Source organism: Marmota marmota, unplaced genomic scaffold (genome assembly GCF_001458135.2).
Source record: "Marmota marmota marmota unplaced genomic scaffold, marMar, whole genome shotgun sequence".
NCBI classification, from domain to species: Eukaryota; Metazoa; Chordata; class Mammalia; order Rodentia; family Sciuridae; genus Marmota; species Marmota marmota.
In genome coordinates this window covers 34,667,903-34,677,480 of record NW_026000026.1, presented here as the reverse complement: position 1 = coordinate 34,677,480, position 9,578 = coordinate 34,667,903, and the positions used below count along the sequence as shown (strand labels likewise).

Here is a 9,578-nt window from a genome sequence, read left to right as displayed (position 1 = left end):
TGTTGATTTTATATCCTGCCACTTTGCTGAATTCATTTATCAGTTCTAGTAGTTTCTTTGTAGACCCTTTTGGGTCTTCTAAGTATAGGATCATATCGGCCGCAAATAGTGATATTTTAAGTTCTTCTTTTCCTATTTTTATGCCTTTAATTTCTTTTGTCTGTCTAATTGCTCTGGCTAGTATTTCAAGGACTAAATTAAATAGAAGTGGTGAGAGAGGGCATCCCTGTCTTGTTCCAGATTTTAGCGGGAATGCCTTCAGTTTTTCTCCATTTAGAATGATGCTAGCCTGAGGCTTAGCATATATAGCTTTTACAATGTTGAGGTAATTCTTTCCTTTCTTATAAAGATTTCTCAGTATTGTGTTCAGGAGTCTGATACTGATAAAACCACTTGCCATTCTGTCTGATTATTTTTCTTTCTTTTACAAGACCCAAGAAATAAAGATAGTAGCTAGAAAAGGGCATTGCATGTGTCAAATTCAACACAATGGTCAGGCAGTTTGAACATCATGGCCTATTATCATGAACTTGGAGACTCTTTATGGTCAATCTTTTATTATATCAGGTTGGAAATATCTTGGTATAACATCTGTTATTGTCTCAACTTGGATTATCTTGGGCCAAAATGTATTGTCTAAATTCTTCCCTTTTAAGACAAATTATAATTACTCCTCATATGTTGTCAACACTAAGCTGGATATAAGGAAGATTTAAAAACAAATAAGCAAACTTGTACTATGGTTGAAGGCTTCAAGAAGGTATTTTTAAAGAGTAAAATCTGTTTTTGCAAAAAACATTTATTGAGCATCTGTTATATAAAGCAGTGAACCAATATTTATTAAGTACTGTTGCCCTTATGGGCTTACATTCTAATAGGGAGAATTTCACTTAAAGTCTGCATCTTCTCCAAATGAACTTTTAGATGGCAAGAAGTCTTTGGGGAAGGGGAATGCTTTGTGAAAGCAGAAATCAGGATGATCCAGCTTATTTTGTGTTAGAATAATAAGGAACCTTCAGAAACTTAGCTAACTGATCTTCCTGAGCCAGAATTTGGAACATGGAGAAGTTTACAAACCATCCATTCATTCATTCAACAAATGTTTATTGAGATCCCACTAGGTGCCTGGGATTACACTATAAACTGGGGATAGTACAATGAGCAACATGGGAAAGGTTCCCTGCCTCTGAAGTAATATTTAGTAATATTTAGTTTTTCAAGATCACTTACCCCAAATCAGAAAAATAGATATATTTTTTAAAAGGAGTTGGGGGTATAACTCAATGACTAGCATACATGAGACCCTGGGGTCAATCCTAGTACCACAAAAAATATAAAAGTTCTTCAAGCACCTCTTTATGTATTTACTTTATGCATCCAGAGCTAATAAGAGGAAAGTAGTTATCTCTCTTTTCTATAATAGAATTGTCTTGCTCTGATTATTACTGTATGGGCCCAAGTCTTTGGTCCTGCAAATTTAATAGATGAATTCCTGTAGCAATTGGAAATCATCAGAATGCAGAAAACTTTCTCCTACACATCTGTTTCAGAGAGTGGTAGACAATTTGTCATGTCATGAGAGGTCTCATTTGGAATATGTGAAATGATAACCTGATTATAAGGTTACCCCCCACCCAAATGCCTCTGCTTTGGACAAGACGGTATATTTACAATGTTGTAATACAGAGTTAATGGCATTGTATTAAACAAAAATATGGCTGTTTACTCTCAGAGTTCTCAAATCAAAGCACACATAAAACCACAGAAACAGATTGCTAGGCCCTCCCATATAGATTCTGATTCTGAAAACATTTTGCATTTCTAATAATTCAAGTTTATATTTGTGCTGAAAGTCCAGAGGCTACATGTTGAGAACCACTGTGTTATCCTATATATTATGTTTTTATAATATGAACATAGTATTCATTGACCTATAGATATATCAGTCCTAATACATATGAAGCAGGTCTCTGCATGTCCTGATAACTATGACCAGGTTGCCCAATAAGGTAGCCACTAGCTGCATGTAGCTATGGAGCTCTTGAAATATGGCTGATATCACATGTCACAATGAAAATATTCTGAATCTTTCATATTAAATAAAATATATTTTTAAAAATATGAATTTTACCTTAGTTTAATGTGACTAGTAAGAAATTTCAAATTATCATGTGTATCTCACAATAAATGTCCACTGGATAATACTGGTCCATGGAGCTTTTCCACATATTTATGCTGAGGGATGTGTGCTTTTTTTTAGGGGGAGGGAGCATATAATAAATATCTTTATTATTATTATGGGAGGATTGTGCTTTTTAGAATTTAAAATTATTTTTCAATTTAAGAGATATGTTTTCTTTTTTAAAATATTTATTTTTTAATTATAGATGGAAGACATAATATCTTTATTTTTTATTTTATGTGGTACTGAGGATCAAACCCAGTACCTCACATATGCTATGCAAGCTCTTGACCTCTTAGCCACAACCCCAGCCAGAAGATGTGCTTTCTTTATAAATAAGTAATGTGTTTCTTAACAACAGCTTTTTTATTCAGGTTTTCAAATGACAGTTAATAAGATTATATTTATTGAAAGATTCCTTCAATAGATGCTTGACTATCTGCACACCTTAGTGTTTGTTTAGTTTCTCCTGAGTTTTCTTTGTTTCTTGGAGTTGCTAAGAAAGGTTCTCCTTTAGATGTAAACACCATTAAAGGCCAGTGCCTCAAATCATTTGGACTCAGTTGCAATATGCATTAATCAATTACAGAGGGATAATAAATCTAACATAGGGGAATATATTTATGACTTTGGCAGAAGCAAAGACTTTTAAATCAAAACATAGAAAGTTAATAAACATAATGGAAAAGATACCTAAGTTGAACTAAATTAACATGTTCATTAAATTCATCACAGTGCATGAAAAAGAGGACCATAAACTGAAAATATTTCAATGTATATATTCAAGAAGTGACTTTTATCCAGAAATTATAAAAAAAAAACCCTCCATCAAATGTTAAAAAAAGGAATAGAACTCAAGAGGAAAATATGCAAAGGTGTTGAACAGATAATATTTAAAACCAAATGGCCAATCCATGTGAAAGATGCTCAAACTCAATGGTTTGGAAAATGAAAAATAAAACCATGATGAGATGCCACAGCACACTCCCAAAAGAATGACTATAATGAACTAGATTGACAATAGCAAATAAGACTGAGGATGTGGAACAACTCATAAGCTGCTAGTAGGAGTGTAAACTGTGTAATAATTTTGGAAGTCCAACTGGAATTCTATAATATAGCTAAATATATCCATATCCATGACCCAATGATTCTTCAATAGTAATGCATTATTCATGCATTCACCAAAAGACATATACTAGAAAATTCAAGGCAGCACTGTTTTTAATAACCCCAAACTGGAAACAACTCAAGTGCCCATCAGCAATGGCGTAAATTTATAAAGTATGGTACAGTCATGGCATGAATACTAGACAGCAGTGAGAAAGAATATGGCATACAGCAACAGGAAGAAGTCTCACAGACATAAAATGTTAAATCAAAGATGCTAAAAATAACACTCCCTATGATTGTATTCATACAAGTTCAAAATCAAGCAGACTGTCCTCTGGTGGAAGAAATCAGGATGAAGGTTTGTCTTTGGTGGAACTCCTGTGATGCAGGAGCAGGGTGAGGGAGGCTTCTAGTACTTTTCTCCTTGATCTGCATGCACTGTGGTTTCAGGAACAAGATCTCTTTGTGCAGATTCATAAAGCGGTACCCTTTGCTGTATGCATATCTTACCTCAATAAATGTTTGATAAACAAGAGGAAATACAAAGTCAAATACCCCATGAACCTGCCAAAAAGTAGTACACACACAAACATGCAGCTGTTATCTCATGATTTAAAATATAGGTTGCAATTGACTTGAAATTGTTTGATATAGTAAGATTTTTGAACCTGTCTGTCCAATTTATTTATCTTCTCATTAAATGCATATTGAAAATCAAAAGTATAATCACTGAATTATGTAATTTTATAGATTAAGTAGTACATTCGTCTATATTCAATTAATGGAAACCTTATGTGATTCAACCTGTCCTTAAAAAAAATAACAAACAAATAAGCAAAAAATCTTAAAGACTTTGATGATAGACTTGTGCTATAGACTAGGATTTTAATAATACCATATAATTCCAAAAATTTATGATAATCATAAATTTATGTAATTGACATCTAGTTATTTATATTAGAAAAAATGAAAAGCTGGATAAAGGCTTTATTTTAGACTATATAGAATTTATAGAATTTGATCATCACAACTCTTTCTAAAGTCTTCATGAATGCATTATTTTTTCCTTCACTGGTAAGAAGCTAGTCTTAATACCTGGCTTTATAAAGTACTAATGAGCTTTATTATATGACTCAAACTCATTTGCTAAAGTGCATTTTTGTTCTTAGTATATAAGTATATGATTATAATGTAGTACTGTATAATATCTATGCAAGACTACTTTGCTACATTGCTGACGAGTTTCCACTAATTTAATGTGTCATATGCCTGTTTGAGTTAGCAATGACTGTAATTACTGTTCTTTGGCAATATTAAGATTACACATTATGGGAGGGGAACTTCATATGGAATCAGAGACAGAGAAAGGGAGAGAGGTAAAGAGGAAAATAGAGGGATACGAGAGAGAGAGAGAGAGAGAGAGAAGGAAGTTAAGAAGAAGGAGAGAAATTTACACCGTAATTAATTAAATTCTTGTGTCTTATTGATTTCTCCCATTTAGAGAATAAAGAGTCAAACCAGTTTCTCCTGGCTGTATCATGTTTCAGAGCATTACCTTACAGGAGGATCTTATCCCACTCTTGGATTATCAAGAATAATTTTAGATGTACATGGAGTATGACTTTCATCCCTTTTCTGAAAAAGGAATATCAATTATTTTCACAAATTATTAATTATATTTTGACATCATAAATAACTTAATTGTCATCCATGGAACCAAAAAACTCATCATCTTCATTTGCCTGGTATTAATTCACTCAAATTGCAAAATACATAGAATAAGGTAGAAATATGTTGCAATATTGACCCATGGTATTGACATGGATTTAAACACAATGCTGCATTATATGGTAGGTTTAGCAATCTTACAGGCTCTTAGAAGGAGGGAACAGCAGCCCCATTTCAAGACAAAGCACACAATTAAGACTTGCGATCAACAAATCTTTTGGAAACAAAATCTTGTTTTTAAATCAAAAGTCAAATAAAAGTATTTGTAAAAATAAGAATATATTAAGTTACAGACAGAATATGGGGTACTCTTGAGAGGAAATAAGTATTGTTCTGTGATAAAGTCATGATTAATATTCTTAGGATATAAATAATATAAGAGGACTTGTTATTGACCTATGCTTGTAATATTTTTTTCTTTTCCATATAGCTAATAGAATAAGAACTGTGACTTAATTTGTGAATATTAATCACTAATGTAAGGTGATTCTTATAACTGAAACTGACCATAAATCTTTGATTTCTTCACAAATTGTCCAGAGCAAGGCAAGGAAATTTATGCAAAAGAGATAATTTGGAGTAGCTGTAGAAAAATAAGATTGTTTCCCATTTAAATCCTACCATGTCAGAATATTTAACCAGCCATGGCACAGAGTGGATGGTGGTGGGAAAAAAATCATCATAGGCCTTTTTCTTTCACCCTCTATGATTTTGATGACAGATGCCTTTGGCCCTTTGAATGACTTTTAACTTAGAATAGCATTTCTTCTTTACACTAACTTTTCCCTTCCTCACCCTCCGCCACCACCATCTTGTGTGTCCTCAGTAACCAGGTATTCCTTCTTTAGGAACAGATAGATAGTATCTAACTTACTGTGTCATTCTCTTGAGTTTTATATTGGTTACCCAGGGATACCCAATTTGAAACATCTGCAAGTGTATTTCTTCTTAGGCACGTCTGAGAATCTGCTTCTAGGAAAGTAGTAGGAAGCTGCAAGACATATAAAGATTGTTGCTGTCCTGCCCACATCACCTTGGCTTTCTCTGGATGCTCAGCCTATGTATTGGACAGAGGTCTAAGGAGTACGTCTAGGAGCATCTCTTGGCCAGAATTAGACAAGAGTTGATAGACATACACTGCAGCATCCTAGCTCCAAGGAGAGATAGCTGTGGTAGACACCTCTGAGGCATATTTACCCAGATTTCTACATGTCCCCAGCAGGATTGAGGCCAGGTTCCCACAGTAGTAAGTAGTAAATTCATTACGTGGGATTGGCAATTTTCCTTTCTCTGAATTATTTCCTCAGTTCCCAGCTCCCTGGGACTACCTCACAGGTAAACTACTTGCACTCACATTATAATCTTAGAGTCTACTTCTTGGGAGGACCTGATCCAAGATAACACATTTCCCTTTCAAAAATGACATGATAGACCATGACATCAGAAGGTAATTTTCTTTGGGAATTAACAGTCCAGAGCACTGGGTACCAACAGCTACCACAAACCTCCGGTTGGGAGTGTTAGATATGTTGTGCCTCCAGTAGCCTGATTTCACATAACTCTGTCTGCCATTTTGGTTCTTCCTCTCATGACTAGGGTCTCCTTTTCTATCTGGCTAGGTCAGAGCTCCTGACAATTGTTCTATCATCTTATCTATGTGAGTGAAGTCCTATTATGTGGTACCTTTGACTGAACCATTGAACAACGGAAACATTATGGAGGGTAGATTAATGTGTGCTTTTTCAACTATCTAGAGAAAGCATCTTGTTATCCCTAAAAAAGAATTGGTTTTCAAGTGAAGGCATATGTATGCAATAGTTTCTATTCTACATAATAGTTTCTAACAATCATATTAGCAGTAGGATGGCCAAGAAACTCAAATATGTTCCAGTTATCTCTATACGTGACTGTAAATATGCACATATAAGGGTTCATATTTTCACATGAATTCATATTTTCATATGAATTCACAAAGATGCTCAAGAGAAATTTGATTGTTAAACTGTTCTTCTTTCTCTGAATTCCAAGATACTTCAAACCCCGAAGTAGCAATTATGGGATATAAAGGATCAAAAAAGCCATTTGGGGGATAAAGATTTAGAATCTGAATAATCCATTTATCTAGTTCAAGTTACCAAAATAGCTTTCTTCAAGCCAATTTGCAAGATGTTGTTTACTTATCAGAAGTTGCATTGTTGGGTTCCAAATCGTTAAATGCTTGAAGCTTGAAGGCTAGGGAAACAAATAATTATTGGTTAGGTGAATTTTCAAGGGAGGCTAGGGAACCCAAGAGAGAATTAGACTGCTGGATATAGACACAAAGCCAGAAGAAGGGTAAAGGAGGAGAAATAATTAAGAGTGAAATCAATTGAGTGTCCATCTGCTATTGAACTTCACTGTAATGCTGAATGCAGGTAATTGGTATTTGGCTGAGTAGATAATTAGGCTGGGTACAGAATGAAAGGAAGCCAAAGACTGGTAGATTTATCCTGCACCATCTTTCTGAAGTAGAGTTTAAGGACTGGGATGTGGCAGACAGAACCTCCCACGGCTTCTGCAAAGAGGAGGGTGCTTGCAGATCTGTGACACCTTCTGACTCGGAAAACAAAGGAAGCAGTACCTGAGTAGAGAAATATTCAACTATAGACTTTAATTATAAGAAACAAAGGCAATCAGGGCTGATGTTTCTTTGGGGAGGGCTTGGAATACCACTTCTTTAATACAAACGAAGTTGCTAGTCTGAGGGAACTATTTTCTAATGATTCAGAACATATATTTATAAGGATGTGACTGAATTTACATTAATGTCACTGTGCCCACAGTGATAAGACTCTAGATATGACTGAACCTTAGACCGAATTGAAAGTATCATTGCTTGATAATCTGCTAATCATTACTGAGTAGGACTAGAGAAATACTAAGTAGAAAAACAACATAAAACTCATATAACACTCATTTTCACCAGGCATTGTCCTAAATGGTTTTCATCAATTGTGAAACAATCCTGGGTAGTTTTTATATTTTCCTCATGGGGAAATAGGCATAGAGATCCAAGGTTGGAATTGCCCGTGTTTCTCTGATTCTGCCTGCACTGGCTTTGACTGGAGAATAAGAGAGAAAGAGCCCACACTGAGCAGATGAGGGTGTATCAGCCTTAAGCAGGAGAACCCTGTGCCTTCCCAAGACAGACAAGCTGACAGCAGAATCATCAGGTATTGCCTGCATCATGGTTAGCTACCAAGAAAGTGGACACTCAGGCATCCTCCTTCTGTTCCTAAAGGCCTTGGAATAGTCTCAAAGCCCCTTTGGAGAAGCTGCTCAAATTTTAAGGGAACACTGTGTCATCTTCTAAATGACACAGAGTACACAAAGAGAAAAGCAGAATTTGTTTCCAGTAAGACATTTCCCTTTGGCCCCTCATGGAGAACTCAGAAGCAGTCTAATTTAAAAGTAATAAGAAAGCAGAGTCTGTCCTTTGCCTAATTTTGCATCTTCATCCCATGCCTATTCTTGGTTTCTGCCATGACTATGTTCCAGCCACTTTTTTGATTACTTCTATCTTCCCCAAAAGCCCTGGCCTCTCTCTTACCTTGCTGTCTGTTTAAATATTTGAAACATCTCTATCTAAGTCTCCATCCTCAGAATTCCCAATCCATACTCTACCTGCCCCAATATTTTCTCAGAACCTTCCTTGACTCAGACCTCAATTCTGGAATGTATTTTCTCTCCCCCCACCCACTCAGACACATATGCAACTGACTTCTCTGAATTTTTCTCCATCCAAACACTCATTGTGCTTCAATATAATTATTTGTTTACTTCTCTGGCTATTCATGGGGACAAATACCACCCTCAGTCCTGGACACATAGGTGGACACAGGATGAATGTTAATTTCATGGATAACTTAACCAAACTTAGTGCCTCCCAAAATCTGTTTGGCCAAATCTGGAGCTACAGTTTGCAACATTTGAAACTAGCCACTGTAGATTTATATGTTAAGCCCCAGGCTTTTGAAAAATATGAAACCCTCACCCATGTTTACCCAGAGTGTATGATTATAATCTAGCATGTAATGAAGGAAATCAGAACTCAAAATGACATGGTAAAATTGGAGTCAGAATAAATTCCAGTTTTTTGGGGGTATTTTTTTCTTTTAAGCACAAGAGACCATATTTGGGGAGAAGAAATACCTACATGTGAGGTAGAAAATAGAAAATGATTAACTAGAGGAAAAGTGTCATTCAGTAATATCCAGATGAGAATCGTGATCCTGTATCTAACAGGAAAACTATGTAGACATGACATATGCAGGAGATGCTATCTGGGCTCCTACCCTCTGCACCCAGCCTTCCCATTTGCTCCCAGACACTGATATGTGCAGCCTGGGCTAGAGACTCTTTTATTTTGAACACAGATGTATAGCCTGGGGACAAGATAGGCTGGAAGTGTTAACACCTCCCGCCCCTCAGAATGCCTCTCTGTCAACTGATTTCTCAGAAAGGATAGCTCCTTTGCCCTTGGATAAGAAAATTCTGAGGCAATTATTTTGTACCT

The 9,578-nt window shown here is 35.6% G+C and overlaps 1 protein-coding gene across 2 annotated transcripts in view; it reads left to right on the top strand.

Moving 5' to 3' along the window:
- Nucleotides 1–9,578, top strand: part of Pak5 (p21 (RAC1) activated kinase 5) — a 290,034-nt gene that overhangs the window by 139,590 nt on the left and 140,866 nt on the right. The window contains exon 1 of one of the 2 annotated variants that reach the window (XM_048811305.1): nucleotides 4,811–4,901. The exons of the other annotated variant lie outside the window; for it this stretch is intronic. The gene's annotated coding sequence lies outside the window, so the exon portion shown is untranslated. Of the gene's footprint in view, nucleotides 1–4,810; nucleotides 4,902–9,578 lie in introns of those variants that run through there. 2 annotated transcript variants of the gene reach the window in all.